The sequence below is a fragment of the Bos grunniens genome, chromosome 7 (genome assembly GCF_055505025.1).
Source record: "Bos grunniens cultivar Pamir isolate PY7600 chromosome 7, Bosgru_T2T1.0, whole genome shotgun sequence".
In the NCBI taxonomy this organism is placed as follows: domain Eukaryota; kingdom Metazoa; phylum Chordata; class Mammalia; order Artiodactyla; family Bovidae; genus Bos; species Bos grunniens.
Window position 1 is genome coordinate 70,739,688 of NC_141171.1, and position 15,796 is coordinate 70,755,483.

The 15,796-nt window shown below is 40.3% G+C and overlaps 1 long non-coding RNA gene across 1 annotated transcript; it reads right to left on the reverse strand.

Annotated features, from left to right (window-relative positions):
• Window positions 1-6,900: 6,900 nt before the first annotated feature.
• LOC147369791 (uncharacterized) lies at window positions 6,901-8,939 on the reverse strand. Its single transcript, XR_015167894.1, has 2 exons — window positions 7,874-8,939; window positions 6,901-7,314 (listed from the first exon to the last, which is right to left on the reverse strand). It is a non-coding gene; the product is annotated as an uncharacterized LOC147369791 (long non-coding RNA).
• Window positions 8,940-15,796: the final 6,857 nt, after the last annotated feature.

Here is a 15,796-nt window from a genome sequence, read left to right on the forward strand (position 1 = left end):
AAACATAAACTAAAATGTGAGACTGGAAGTTTTATGTCAGTACTCAGTTTTATAGAAATTACTCAGATAAGTCTGACTGTGCTTGACTTTTTAGTATTACCACTGAAATGAAAGCCATGAGCTTTTAAATTCCTATCAAAGTCTAAGAAACTCCCCATTCTCCAAAATATCTTATATGCCACTGAACAGTACACTGAAAAATAGCTGAACCGGTAAATGTTATGTATATTTTACCATGGTTTTAAAAAGCTTTTTTCAGAGAGAATAGCGCAAGTTTCAGAGCAAGATATCCTGACTCTCAAATCCCCACTCCCACTATCTTGATACCGGGTGACCTTGAAGCAAGTTGCTTAACCTCTCTGAACCTCAGGTACCTCATCCACAAAGGAATACTATACTTATTAAACAGTTGTTTTGAGGAACAAAGAAAATAGAGTAATTGAAGAGTCTCACACAGCACTAGTCTGTGTAGAACTGCTATAGGTTCCCTCCTGGGCCATCGCTAAGACTGCACGTCTCTCCTTCCCAAGCAGCTACGTATTGTCTCTGACTTGAGCTCTGGCCAATGAAATGCAGGTTGAATTGATGGACGCCATTTTCAAATACAGCTTATAAAAACCTCCCACAGAACCTTCCACTCCTCTTCCCTCTTCTATAAGCTGAATCAGAGAATCTGAGACAAGATTCCAAAGCTCTAAGGCAGGGCTTAACAAACTTTTTCTGTGAAGTGTTGAGAGTTCATATTTTCAGGTTCATGGGCTCTGCTCCCTCTGTCCCAGGTACTCACTGTCGTTGTAGCATGAGAACAGCTAAAAAGCTCAAATACATATGAATGGATGTGACTGAGTTCCAATAAAACTTTATTTCCAAAAAAAGAAAGGACAGAAACAGTATTTGACCCATAAGCCAAGTTTGCTGACCCCTGCTCTAGGATGAAAGTAATCTGGGTTCCTAAAACTGTCTGAAGAAACACACTTTAGTACAAGCAAGAAATAACCTTCTCTTACGTCAACTCATAAGGGATTTTAGGGTTGTGTCGGTGTTAGCCTACTCTGACATTTTTAGAGGATGTCATGGAAAGGATGTGACCACCTGCTGACCCTCGAGCTGAACCCGGGCAATCAGAGGCTCCTCACCCACTCGCCGGTCCTTGAAACATTTGCCCTCCATTCCCACAGTGAAAACTGTCTTCAAGGACATGGCCTTGAGTCAGCAGTGTGTTGTTGAGACCACCTGGATGGGATAGGTGACTGAATCCCATTAAGGTTTCCACCCAAACTTTTTAGGATTCCAACAGGCAGGTGCAGAGATCTGCTCATCTTGCAGCCACCCAAGACAAGACTCATATTAAGTTCTGCTTGTCAAACCTGCCACCTGCCAGTCTGGAGTGGTCTGCCTCTTTCTTCAGTCTCTCCTTTCCCTCCATGTACAGTGGCCAGTTTCCAGTTCACCCTGGAAGCTCCTTAGGTTTTGGTTTTGTTTTTTTAAATTTTGGGCCACATCTCATGGCATGCGGTTCCTTAGTTCCCCGACCAGGGATTGAAATCATGCCCCCTGCAGGAGAAGGTGGAGTCTTAACCACTGGACTATTGGGGAAGTCCTGCTCCTGGTGTTTTAAACCAACAGATATCATACCCAACCACATAAATTCCTCTTCTGCCCTACATTCCTTTGAAAACAGGGACTGTGGGTTATTCATCTGTCACAAAGACATCCCAATACATGTTAATGAAACAAATAAAACACCATTAAATAGAAAATCATGTGCATGGGGATTAATGAGTACAACAGCTATGATTTTCTAACCCATCTCTGTCCCCTCTCTCCATCCCATCACCCTATTCCTAGACACATATCTGGGTTGTTTGTGCCCCATCCAGGTAACCAGAGACAACATTTGGGAGACAGTTTGCTTGCATGAAGTAAACAGAGCTTGCTTAATTGGTTCATTTTATGTGAACAGTTTGCTCCCTCTTATAATAAATAACCCCCTGGAACATATTACAAAGTCAGCTTTCAGTTGTAGCTCAGCTACGATGTACTAGCACATTGATAGCCTATCACCTACAGCCATGGCTATACCATCACTGCAGTTTGGTACTTTTACCCCTAACTATAGTCGGGGAGCCTGAGACCTCAAGAGTTTAAAAAAACTTTTCCAAGATCCTATGCTGGCCACACCAGAAACCCACAGATAAGCGAGTCTCAGACTTAGTGCTGCCCAAAACTGGATTCTGAAACTTCTGGAAATTCACCCAACTTCCCTACTTGAAATGTATTTGTTGGGGAACAATTAACCTTAGGATGAGTAATTTGTCACCACTCTGTGTGAGTTTCAAATTTTCCCATTACAAGAGGAAAATGAGAAAAATATGTCCTAGATAACAGAGAAAAATGCTTCATTGCCTTAATTGCCTTTCTATTTCAATCAAGGAAGGCATTTAATTATTTCTGAACTACATTCAAAACTCTCTCTCAAGAATATTAGTCTCCCCAGGTGAGTTAACCAAATCTGTGCAAAACATATCTCGTGTCTGAATATTAATATCAAACATTTATTGAGCACTTTTTATATATTCCAATGACTTAATTCCTTCCACTTAATGATCTCATTTTTTTCCTCAGAGCAAGTCCATGAGGTGAAAACATTCCTTATTCTTCCCTGATAAGTGAGGAAACTGAGGCAGAAAACTGAGACAGCATTTGTGTTAAGTGGTGAATCCATGTTCAATCCCAGGCCCCGACCCTTGGGCCACACTGCCCCTCCCTCACTCTGCCTCACTGACTCTGTGTGTTCCCCTCTAGATCTCAATTTCTGAGTAAATGTGCAAAAATCAGTGTGGAAGAGTCACCCATCGTGGTGTCAGCAACTCAAGGGTCATCTGGAACTTGAGGTGGGTCATCTAGAGGACATGGAGTCAGAAAGGGCTGAGTCCACCTGGCTTCTTGCACAAGGAAGGAAGCCCCAGACATTTCACACCACTGCCCTGGGCCCTGGAAAGACCCCACAACCTGCATTCAGGGCCCAGCTCTGACTTCATCATCGCTGCTGGAACCCACAGGAAAAGGAAATAACTTTTCTATGATATGTACATAAGGCCATTATTATCTTACTTTTAAAAAAATGGAAAACAATCAACTCACCCTGCTGCTGTGCTCAGTCTTATCCGACTCTTTGCAACCCCATGGACTGTAGCCCACCAGGCCCCTCTGTTCGTGACATTTTTCAGGCAAGAATACTGGAGCAGGTTGTCATTTTCTACTCCAAGGGCTCTTCCCAACCCAGGGATCAAACCCATTTCTCTTGTGTCTCCTGCACTGGCAAACAGATTCTTTAACACTGTACCATCTGGGAAGCCCAATCAACTCACTGTTTATAGTCCACAACTGAATGGCATGAACACATGTGTTGTATAAGTAAGAAAAAGAAAATATTTTTTTCTGTGATGGACTGTGCCCTTCAAAATGTACTATAAAACAGAATAAAGACTGAATTTTGAAATCTGTGGGCCACATCAGTAGGAAAGTTGACACTGGCAATTTTCACAAGGATTTTAAACTTTACAATATGATAAGCATAGGACAATGAGTACACTTATGTCCTCAGAACAAATGCTTTATAATTTGGGTTAATTTTTTTTTAGTCTTCACAGTAATCTTAATTTCAATAACATGGATATTCTTAAACATGTTAATGAAAATATTCTATTTCATTAACTGTGCTTATAAGTATGTAGAAGAAAACTGATATTTTAAAAATGTAAAATGGCTTGTATTCCTAATAAATAAGAGCAACTATTGATTTCTCAATTGTGTGTCTTTAAAGGCTTCTATTCTTAAGTCTGATCATTTGCACAGATGAATCTATTTTCTCTCCAGTAAATATGTTAACACTTAAATAGACCATATATGCTCAGCTTCTTGTATTAAGACTTGTGGAAGTCATAGACCCTTGAGACATGCAAGCAGTTGTCTAGTAAAGATTTGAACCATATTCTTGAGCAGCTGGAATTACGTAAGAAGTCTAAACAAAGTGCATGTTCCCTTGTGCTGGTCTGCAGCCATGTGTATAGCACTTCCAAGCATTTAAGCACCCAGATTCCACTATGTTCTGGGGACCCCATGCCAACTTGGACACGTTTAAGGATATGAGAGACTAAAAACACCACCACTGAGCTTCCAGTTTCCACTCACAGCAGCTACATCATTCAGATCACTCCCCGCTGCACACACACACACTGCACACATTGGTTTCAAAACTGCCAACAGCTCCTGAAAATGACTGAGGAGCCCAAACAGCAGTCAGGAGTACCCAGGCAAATTTTTGGAGAAAGCAGAGAGATAAGTAGAATTTTGGAAGCGCTTATCCTGCAAGCATTTCCGGTTATTGTTGACTCAGGCTTCTGCTCAGGGACTACATGGGGAGAGGGGCCGCAAACGTCAGGGCACAAAGCCCACAGGAGGTGCGCCCTTTAAGTTGGGGTTTCAAAAAGCTTTAAAAAAAAAAAAAAAAAGATAAAAAGCTGTATTTTCAACGTCAGAGCAAAGTTAGTGGAAACCTCTCTCTCCCTCCCCTAAACTGGGGGCCTTTGGGACCCAGACTCTGCCTCAGGAAGACTGACCTCCAGGAACTCACAACCTGAGCTGGCTGTTTAGTTGCTCAGTCATGTCCGACTCTTTACAACTCTGTGGACTGTAGCCTTCCAGGCTCCCCTGTCCATGGAATTTTCCAGGCAAGAATACTGGAGTGGATTGCCATTTCCTTCTCCAGGGGATCTTCCCAATCCAGGAATCATACCCATGTCTCCTGAATTGGCAGGCGTGTTCTTTACCACTGAGACACCTGGTAAGCTGGCTAAGGAATCTCAAACTGTGAAAATGGTTTAAGGCAACACCCAAGTGGGAGTGAACCCAAAGCTTCTCCCCGGGCAGGAGCACCTGTGCCAGGCTGTGCTTCTCCCTACCAGTAACTTTACAAAAGCAAAGGAGGCCAGCACTCAAAGGCTAGCAGGCACAGAAAGAAGCACCATTCCACTGTGAGATCTAGAAGAAACAAAAGGAAGCAGAAAAGCAGAAACATAGCTCCACTCTCCTCAGACATGCACTCTCCTCAAACAGGCTAAAACACCACCTTCATTACGAAGCTTAAAGAAATAAATGACAAACTTGAAAATACCTGCAGAAAACAGGCATACCATAGGAAACAGATTATGTTATAGGAAACTATCGAATTTGTCATAGTAAACTGGAAACAGAAATGAATAGAGCTGTTGTAAACAAATATTAAAATAACCAGTGTTAAAAATGCAGGGAATGGACACAGGAACATTCCTCTAGTGCAAATACATTTGGGCTGAAGATCCTTCCTGTCTGGAAAGAACATCCCCCAGACATCCCTCTTGGATGATTCAGGTCCTTCAATGTATTCTCAAAGGTCCCCTTCTCAATGAATCCCACACTGATCACAACAGCCATCTTCCCTCTTCCCCACACATTTAGACTCTGAATCACCTTCTTTAAAGCATTTACCAACTTCTGACATAAACATTTCCTTCATTTACTCTGCTCATAGTATACACTCTGCCCCTTACCAATAGATCATATGCTCCATGAAGCCAGCACTGTTTGCTTGTTTTTAGTTCACTGAGGTTTCCGAGATGCAAAAATACTATAAAAAACATCTGACACACAACAAAGATTAGCTGAGTGATTGGTGTAGAGCACCTCCCTATTCTAGAAACAGTATCTTTATTAATTTAAGTCAAGTGAAGTGAAGTCGCTCAGTCCGACTCTTTGCGACCCCATGGACTGTAGCCTACCAGGCTCCTCTGTCCATGGGATTTTCCAGGCAAGAGTACTGGAATGGGTTGCCATTTAACCTTAGCCCAAATGCTGCTCTGTGGCAGCTACAGCACAACACCCACTCACCTTGATGTCAATGCCACCAGTACTTAATGTACAGCCTTTTCCTCCCTTCACCCAGCTCTGTCCTCCCCCACCAACCCTCTTGCACACTATAAAACACAATTATATTTCTCTCTTCAGAAAAGATGAGCCTAGATTTATGGGTCCTATTTTCTAACCAACTGAGTCTCAATTAGACTCTGTCAATCCCTGAGCTTGCATTAGAGCCAGCACTCAAAATACTAGAGCTGAGGGCAGAGCAAGAGAGGCAAGTTTGCAGAGAAGATTAAAAAAAAAAAAAAAAATCAGTGAATGAGTTTAACATTAGATTTGGATAAAATATAGGGAGAATTAATGAACTCATTAATTAGATATATTTTAGTTATAAAACTACCTAGTTTTACATGTAAATTATAAAATATAAATATATGTTAAAAATAAATTAGAATAAACTATCAAGCATGAAACATGGAGTAGAAAAAAAATTAAAAGAGAGTAAGACATAAGGAGGGTATAGTGAGAGAGCTAACATGCATCTGATTAAGTCATAAAAAGAGAGGATGAGGCAGAAGAAATGGTTGAAAAGAAAATGGCTGAGAATTTTCCAGAACTGAAGAAACGCATTCATCTATGGATCAAAGAGATCCAAGAAACCCCACGCAAATAAATAAAAATAAATTGCTAACAAAGTAGATCCTAAAAGTTATCACAAGGTGAAAAAAACTGTCACTGTTTGAAGTGATGGACTAAACATGGTAATCATTTTGCATCATACATGAATGCCAGGTCGTCATGCTGTATGTCAAATATATCTCAATAAAATCAAAAATATAAATAAAACAAAAATTTGCAACTAGATTCGTGACAGTAAAATTACAAAAAATAACAAAGGTGAAGAGAAAAATTCTAAGAGTAAAAAAGACCTTCAAAGACTGGCAGTTAGACTGACCTCTAACCAACAGTCAACTGTTTTCTCAGTAGTAATGAAGGAAGGCATTTTTCTGTTTTTCCTTTACTTATTTCACTAAGCATAATACTCTCTAGGTCCATCTGTGTTGCTGCAAATGCTAAATTTTCATTTTTTGTAGCTAAGTAATATTCCATTGTATATATACATACTACATCTTCGTGATCCATTCATCTGTTGATGGACACTTTCATATCTTGCTTTCATATCTTGACTGATGTAAACAATGTTGAAGATTGGGATGCATGTATCTTTTTGAATTGGTGTTTTCATTTGCTTTGGATATATACCCAGCAGTGGAATTGCTGGGTCACATGGTAGGTCGATTTTGAGTTTTTTGAGGAACCTCCATACTGTTTTCCATAGTAACTTCACCAATTTCGAGTCCCACCAACTGCGTACTAGGGTTCCTTTTGCTCCACATCCTTGCCAACATGTGGAACCTAAAAAATAAAACAAACCAATGTATATAACAAAACAGAAGCAGGCTGACAGATACAGAGAGCAAACTAGTGGGTACCAGTGGGAAGAGGGAAGGGGAGAGGGGAGAGATAGGGGTTGAGGATTAAGACAAGTTACTATATATAAAGTAAACAACAAGGATATATTTCACAGCACAGGGAAATACAGCCACTATTTTGTAATGACTTTAAATGGAGTATGATCTATAAAAGTACTGAGTCACTACGCGGTTGCTGGGACACAACCGGCAGGCATGCAAGGCCCGTACTTGCCCAGGTCTGAGATGGAAGAAAGAGCCAGGAGACCACGAGAGAGACATAAATGATTTATTAAATAGGGCAGGGGTCCCCAAATCCAGGCCGAGGACTCATAGGAACCAGGCCGAACAGCAGGAGATAAGCAGCGATCTGCCGCTCCCCATCCCCCCGACTCCTCTCAATCATCCCTGCTCTCCCACCCCAGTCCATGGAAAAACTGTGTTCCAGGAAATCAGTCCCAGGTGCCAAAAAGGTTGGGGGCCACTGAGATAGGGGATCTTACGCATCCAAAGCAAAAGGATCGTGGAGCCACACCGCATAATGGCAGACAGCAGGCAAAACATAGGAACAAGCTTCGCTACTCAGAAGAGAATAATGCTGCCATTTGCAACGGGAAGTGACGTCAGGCTGGTTCATCAGTTACCAAAGAAACCGGCACCTGGGTTACATTTGTTTTAGCTCCTCACATTAACAATCACCAGGCCAGTTCCCTTTCATAAGCTAGCAGGTGGAACTGTTTTGGCTTAAGGGTTAGAACGGTCACTAGCTGGAGCTGGGGGCAATATATAAACTAATATCAGTTCAGTTCAGTCGCTCAGTCGTGTCCGACTCTTTGCCACCCCATGAATCGCAGCACGCCAGGCCTCTCTGTCCATCACCAACTCCCAGAGTTCACTCAGACTCACGTCCATCGAGTCAGTGATGCCATCCAGCCATCTCATCCTCTGTCGTCCCCTTCTCCTCCTGCCCCCAATCCCTCCCAGCATCAGAGCCTTTTCCAATGAGTCAACTCTTCACATGAGGTGGCCAAAGTACTGGAGTTTCAGCTTTAGCATCATTCCTTCCAAAGAAACCCCAGGGCTGATCTCCTTCAGAATGGACTGGTTGGATCTCCTTGCAGTCCAAGGGACTCTCAAGAGTCTTCTCCAACACCACAGTTCAAAAGCAATGGACATGAACTTGGGCAAACCCTTGGAGATGGTGAGGGACAGGGAAACCTGGCCTGCTGCAGTCCATGTAGTCTTGAAAAGCAGGATATGACTTGGCAACTCAACAACAACAAATCAACTACACATCAGTTAAAATTTTAATTATTTTTTTAAAAGACAATGGTCTGGCATATCAAAAGGAAATAACTGCCACCATAAAATTCTACTAATACACCCCGTGAAAGACAGTTTAAACCTGAATTTTTCACCATCAGATTCTCACTATAGGAGCTCTGTTGATATGCTTCAGGCAGAAAGACAGTGATTTAAAAAAAAAAAAAAAATTGATCCAAGATGCAAAGAAAGTTTGTGGAACCAAGAAAGTAGAGAATGTGGTTAAATAAAATAAGTACCAGCTGTACAAAATGGTAATGAAAATTTCTACTGGGGGTAAAATGAGATTGGCAAAGTATTAGACAACAAAAGCATAAGACTTGGAGGTGGGGAAATGAAGAAATGATAAAAAGGTCCTTGTTGGTAGTTTTTTATGTTCATTATCTATCCAAGAAAAGGTAATGTTTCTGATGACTTCTACACCTGGGAAGGATAATTATGCAGTTTGTAATTTCTAAGGTGTATTAGATTCATAGGACTGACATAACAAACCACCACAAACTGAGTGACTTAAAACAATAGAGATTTATTCTCTCACAGTTCTGAAGCGTGTATGCTGTGCTAAGTCTCTTCAGTCGTGTCTGACTCTTTGTAACCCTATGGACTGTAGCCCTCCAGGCTCCTCTGTCCATAGGATTTCCCAGCAAGAATACTGGAGTGGGTTGCCATGCCCTCCTCCAGGAGATCTTCCTGACCCAGGGATTGAACCCACATCTCTTACATCTCCTGCATTAGCAAGTGAGTTCTTCACTGCTTGCGCCACCTAGGAAGTTGCACTGAAGGGTGCTGCTGCCGCTGCTAATTCACTTCAGTCGTGTCCGACTCTGTGCGACCCCAGAGACGGCAGCCCACCAGACTTCCCTGCCCCTGGGATTCTCCAGGCAAGAACACTGGAGTGGGTTGCCATTTCCTTCTCCAATGTATGAAAGTGAAAAGTGAAAGTGAAGTCGCTCAGTCGTGCCCGACTCTTAGCGACCCCATGGACTGCAGCCCACCAGGCTCCTCTGTCCGTGGATCCTCCAGGCAAGAGTACTGGAGTGGGGTGCCATTGCGCTGAAGGGTAGAAATCCAAAATTAAGTTGATGGCAGGCCCAGTGTCTTTCTGAAGACTCTAGGGAAGAATCCATCTTTTCATAGCCCAGGTTTCACAGAGCCATCTTCCTCCTATCATCCTTCCTTCCTCCTGTCATCATTTTTGTTGGTTGGTTTGTTTGTTTTTAATCTTTTGGCTTCACCATGAGGTATGTGGGATCTTAGTTTCCCATCCAGGAATCAAACCTGCGCCCCCTGCATTGATAGGGCAGAGTGTTAACTACTGGACAGCCAGGGAAGTTCCTCTCATCTCTTTTTATAACACCAATCATATTGGAGTAGGGTCCACCCTGATGACCTCACCTTAATTTGGTTACATCTTCAATACCCTGTTTCCAAATTAGATCACATTCATAAGTATCAATAGCTATGACTTCAATAAATCCTTTGGATTTGGGGCAGGGACACAATTCAACCCAATAAATAATATAAGAACAAACATTGTAGAACTAGGGTGTTGCTTCCAAACTAGTAGAAGAAGTGAACTGGATAATTATGAATATTCAAAATTAAAAATAATATTGACAACAAAACCTAATAAGAACAGGACCATTGCAGGCTAATCTTATTAATGAACACAGACTTTTTTATTTTAAAAAAATTAATAAATTGAATTTACAATATATACAAAGATTTTAAGGTTGATGCAGCATAATAAAGAGCTTCTCTGGTGACTCAGAATGTAAAGAATCTGCCTGCAACACAGGAGACCTGGGTTCCATCCCGGGGTTGGGAAGATCTCTTGGAGGAGGGCATGGCAACCCACTCCAATATTCTTGCCTGGAGAATCCCACTGATGGAGAAGCCTGGTGAGCTACAGTCCACGGGGTCACAAAGAGTTGGACATGACTAAGTGACTAAGTACTCACACATGCAGCATAATAAAAAGTAATATAATTCACCTCATTAATAGATTAAAAAAGAAAAATCATATGCTTATCATATATCAGAGAAAGTAGCATTTGATACAGATAATTAATAGCACCTACCTCCCAGGGTTATAGTGATAATAAAACCAATCTATATCAAGCAATTTTACAGTGCCTGGCACATAGCCAACATTCAATAGATTGTTACCTGTTAGTAGTATTTATAAACTTTAACTGCATTTCACACACATACACAGAAGATATTCAAATGACCAATACATAGACAAGAAAGTACTCACCTTTATTAGGATTCAGGCAAATACAAAATAAAACCCAAATAAGATATCACTATACCCATCAAATTGGCAGAAGTTTAAAAGTCTGACCATACTGAGTGCTGCTTAATATATATAGGAGCTTTCATATACTGCTAATGATGACAGCCACCTTGGAAAGCAGTCTGGCATTATCTATAAAATCTTTTACTCTGTAATCCAGAAATTCCACTGCTAGGTATATACTCTACCGAAGTGCATGTTAAATCAACCCAAAACTTCAGTTATAAATCCCACTTGGTCATAGTGTATGAAAGTGCAAGTGTTAGTATAGCCACTATGGAGAACAGAATGGAAGTTTCTTAAAAACTAAAAATAGAACTACCATATGACCCAACAATCCCTCTCCTGGGCACATACCTGGAGAAAACTATAATTCAAAATATATATGCACCCCAATATTCATTACACACTATTTACAATAGCCAAGATATGGAAGCAACCTAAATGTCCATCAACGAGAAATGGATAAAGAAGATGTGGTACATGTTCACAGTGTAATATTACTTAGCCATAAAAAGAATAAAATAATGTCATTTGCAGCAACATGGATGAACCTAGAGATTGTCATACTGAGTAAAGTAAGTCACAGAAAGACAAATATCATGTGTTATCACTTAAATGTGAAATCTAAAAAAGGGGAGGTACAAATGAACTTATTTACAGAAGGAGAGCCATTGATGTAGGAAGTAAACTTATGATTACTAGGGGAATGGAGGGGGATAAATTGGGAGATTGGGACTGACACATACCTACTACTATATATAAAATAGATAATTAATAAGAACCTAGGGTATCATACAGGGAGCTCTACTCAATAGTCTGTAATGATGTATATGGGAAAATATTCTAAAAAAGAGTAAATATATATATATGTATAACTAATATACTTTGCTGTACACTCAAAACTAACACAACAGTGTAAATCAACAATACTCTGATAAAAGTACGTATGTATGTCAAAACCTATCAGATACTACACTTAAAGATGCAGAGTTTATTACACATAAGTTATACCTTGACTAAGATTTTTAAAATAGTTCAAGATAAAAAAAAAAAACTACCTGCCCCACTCTTTTGAGAGAATAGGTTTGATGACCCTATATATTAACTCAAAGAACCTCATCAAGAAGTACATGAAAAGCCATCACAGCCCATGTCACCAGAAGTGATTGTCTCTCTCTTAACGAGGTTAGTGAACACAGGTTTTTTGGCCATTCCTCCTTTCTAACAGAACAGCCTCTAATTTGGCTGGAGGGGAATTATCTCTTCCCTGTTGTGACACCCTTGACTTAACAGCAACTCTGACTGTAGGAATTCCCTAACAGTTCAGTAGTTAGGACTCTGAGCTTCCACTGCAGGAAACCCAGGTTCAATCCCTGGTCAAGGAACTAAGATCCCACAAGCTGCATGGCATGGCCAAAAAAAGCCAACCTTGAATAAACGGTGGTCACATCATGACCTGAGATGAGCCCAGTGGACCCTGTCCCCCAGGAATTCCTTCTCTGTGGGGTACGGGGTTGGAGTCTGGGAGACGATACAAAGCTGACTCCCCTTAGCCGTTGTTTCCGTGGCGTCCTTTTCATTTCTGTGTAGAAGGGATGGGGGTGGTAATCCGGTGGAGGGTAGGATTTGGGGGACAACTTTGATCTACTTTTACATAGCATTTTGAATAAACATAAGGACTCTCAAGTGCCCTGACTAAGAACTGGGGTGGAGAGCAGTTTAAAGCTCCCTCGAACAAAGGAGTCACCACTAACTCATAAAGACACTGCCAAACAACAGCTAGTACCTAGACTCCCCAGCGTCAGCATGGTTTCTGAGCCACCCTTTACTAATACAATAAACACCTTTTTTGGTGTAACTTGCCCAAAATTGGTTTCTACTACTCGAGCTACAGAAGGCTGATATGGTGAGGACCTGGGCACCAGATGGGATAAATAGATCTTTAAAGCCTCTTTCGATGCTGTGGTACTAAGATAAGCACAAATATAATTAGGCCTCTCTCATAGGAATCAATAGTTATAGATGTGCTGGGAAGACAATACTTAGCTCAGTATCTCAAACAGACATGCTGGCTCTAGACACTTTAAAACAATGAACCAAAGTATAATTTGTAGCTCTAAGGACACACTGGGGATATAGTTCCAGAAATGGGCTCAACTTCAAAACCTTGGAAGGAGATTCTGCCAGAATACCATCATCCATTAAGACTGATGTCAACACAGAATAAAATAATTGAGTGAATGTTGGATGAGGAAGCTGGGGGCAGGAATCTGTAAACATCAAGAGGATAATGGAATCATAAGCATTCATCAGCATCAGAAACAAATGAGGTTAGAGGAAACCTGAATAATTCCTTAGCAAGTCTCAAGTACGTCTCTGACCAGAAGAAATCATGCTTTGTATATCTCGTGAAATCTTTAATATCTACTAACCTGGGTTTGAATCTCAGCAGAGTTACAGCGATGAATACTGAAAAAAGAGAAAATCAGGGGCTTCGCACTCTGAATTGGGGTGGGTGGTAAGAATATAGTTTTACAGAATTTGGTACAGAAAAAGTTTCTATTGATTCAAAATCAACTTTTTATGAAAATTTCTTCTGAAAAGGTCTCTATCTAGTTTTGTTTTTGTTTTTTTTTTACAGATAGGAACAGTGTTTCATGCAAGAGAAAAAGCATTCTAAGCATTCTGTTTTGGTGAACATGGAAAATGAATTCTCAGATTTGGGGCTTCTAATGGCAAATTAAATCCATCTCACCAAGAAAAGAAAATGAGAAAAAAAAACAACTTTTATACTGTGGGAAATAACTGGTGTGCTGATCTTTTTGAATCTCCTGATTGCTTTACCTTGTCATGGTTTTCCTTAATGGTGACACAGATTTAAGAAAATAAAACCCATCTGATAGAAGTTCTGTCTTCCCCCTTTTAAATTATTTAGTAACATTGGGTAGCTAAGAAATTGTCTCTGCTCCTACAAAAAACCCCTATGCTAATTGTGGCCAGAAAAATCAGTAATTATAACAGATTATACAAAGCAGGAACGGCTACACTAACGTTAGGGAGTAAAGGGTGCAATTATGTGGCTCAGCCCAAGACATCTTCACTCTGAATCTCTGTGAAGAATGAAGAAAAAAAAGCTCTACACCAAAATTGAAGGGGACCAGTTTTCTGATTGTGTCCTAGGGGATTTGGATAAAGCTCAAGCAATTTGAAGCATACCCTCAGGTTGTACTCAGCAGAATTCCTGACCTCTGCCACATCCTATCTATCATAAGCCTTTATCAGGAGAAGATGCCAAATCACAAGCCATTTGGTGGCATATAATTGCTTCGACATTGACAGCAGAAGGGTATATATCATCTCCTATGTTAAAAGGGGAGTGAGTGTTTTAAATGTAAGAAGACTGAATATAAAAGCAAATTTAAATAAACACAAAAGAAAAGCTAAACCAATACTAAACTGAAAGGGATATCAAAATAAAATGAAAGCTTAAATATGGACTGAAGAAAACAATTAATAATGCATGATTTCTAATGATCCTTTCTGATCTATTAGAAATGTTGAAGAAGCAAGAATTAAGAAAGAAATGGAAGAAGGAAGGAAGAAAGGAGGAATGGAGAAAATAATATGACTTAGAAAAGCTTATGAGAGCATGGAACTGATTTTATATATGTGAAGCTTTGTGGTTGGTTTTGTGGATACAGAATTAAATAACACTAAGCTGTGCAGAGAGAAAGGTCTTCTAAGTCTCTATTTTTTCACTTACATCACGAGGAACATCTCTGGGCAGTCTGTCTTCATCTTTAACACCTTCAAACCTTCCTTTGAAGAGGAAAAACAGAACAGGCCACAAACTCTGAGCCTTTGGTTGATGACACCATCCAGCTCAAATTTAATTACATTATGTTATTTTTAGTGTATTTATTTTTGTGGTTACCCTCTATTTATGGCAAGTGAACTGGTTTCCATTTGTGATCGGCCTGTAATTTTTTTTCTTTACTTACGTTTATAAAAACAGAGTCAACTTAAAGACAAACATCAGACAGATGAGAGTACAAGGTGAAGAAAAGAAAACCAGTGTGGGTCCGGTGTGGGTTAGGCAAAAACCTTGTAAGGGGCACTAGTGATTTTAGTTAAGAAAATATCAATGTAAAATCATAGACTGTCAGAGCTAGAGGAGGCTAAGAGCAGACAATCTGAATCCCCTCTCCTTGTAAAAGCCCCAAAGACAGGGCAGGAATAGCCAGAGAATGGACAGTACAGCCTGTAACAGCAAAGACAATCTTTAAGCTTGCTACCTCCTCCTCCAGTGCTATATTGTTATTTAATTTGTAGGCCTCTCCAAAGCTATATGTGTTGGAACTGGCTAAATGTGTCTAGTCCACAAGGATGTCAGAATACGGAAGCAGGCGACAAAGGAATTTATATTTTTTATTAACACGGATAAACTTGTGCAACTTGAAGAACCACAGTGACATCTAGTGGTGCTCATTGATAATGCAACTTTCAATGCAATTCTCGGTTTAAGCAAGCTTGTCATTACCCAGAGGGATGGTATGGGGAGGGAGGAGGGAGGAGGGTTCAGGATGGGGAACACATGTATACCTGTGGCGGATTCATTTTGATTTTTGGCAAAACTAATACAATTATGTAAAGTTTAAAAATAAAATGAAATTAAAAAAAAAAAAGCAAAGATTTTTTGGTAGAATATTCCTTCTTTGGGATTTGTCTGCTTTCTCATAAGTAGAATTAATTTTTAACGGGAATATCACATACATGAAGTTGTGCCTTCCTTAATGCATCA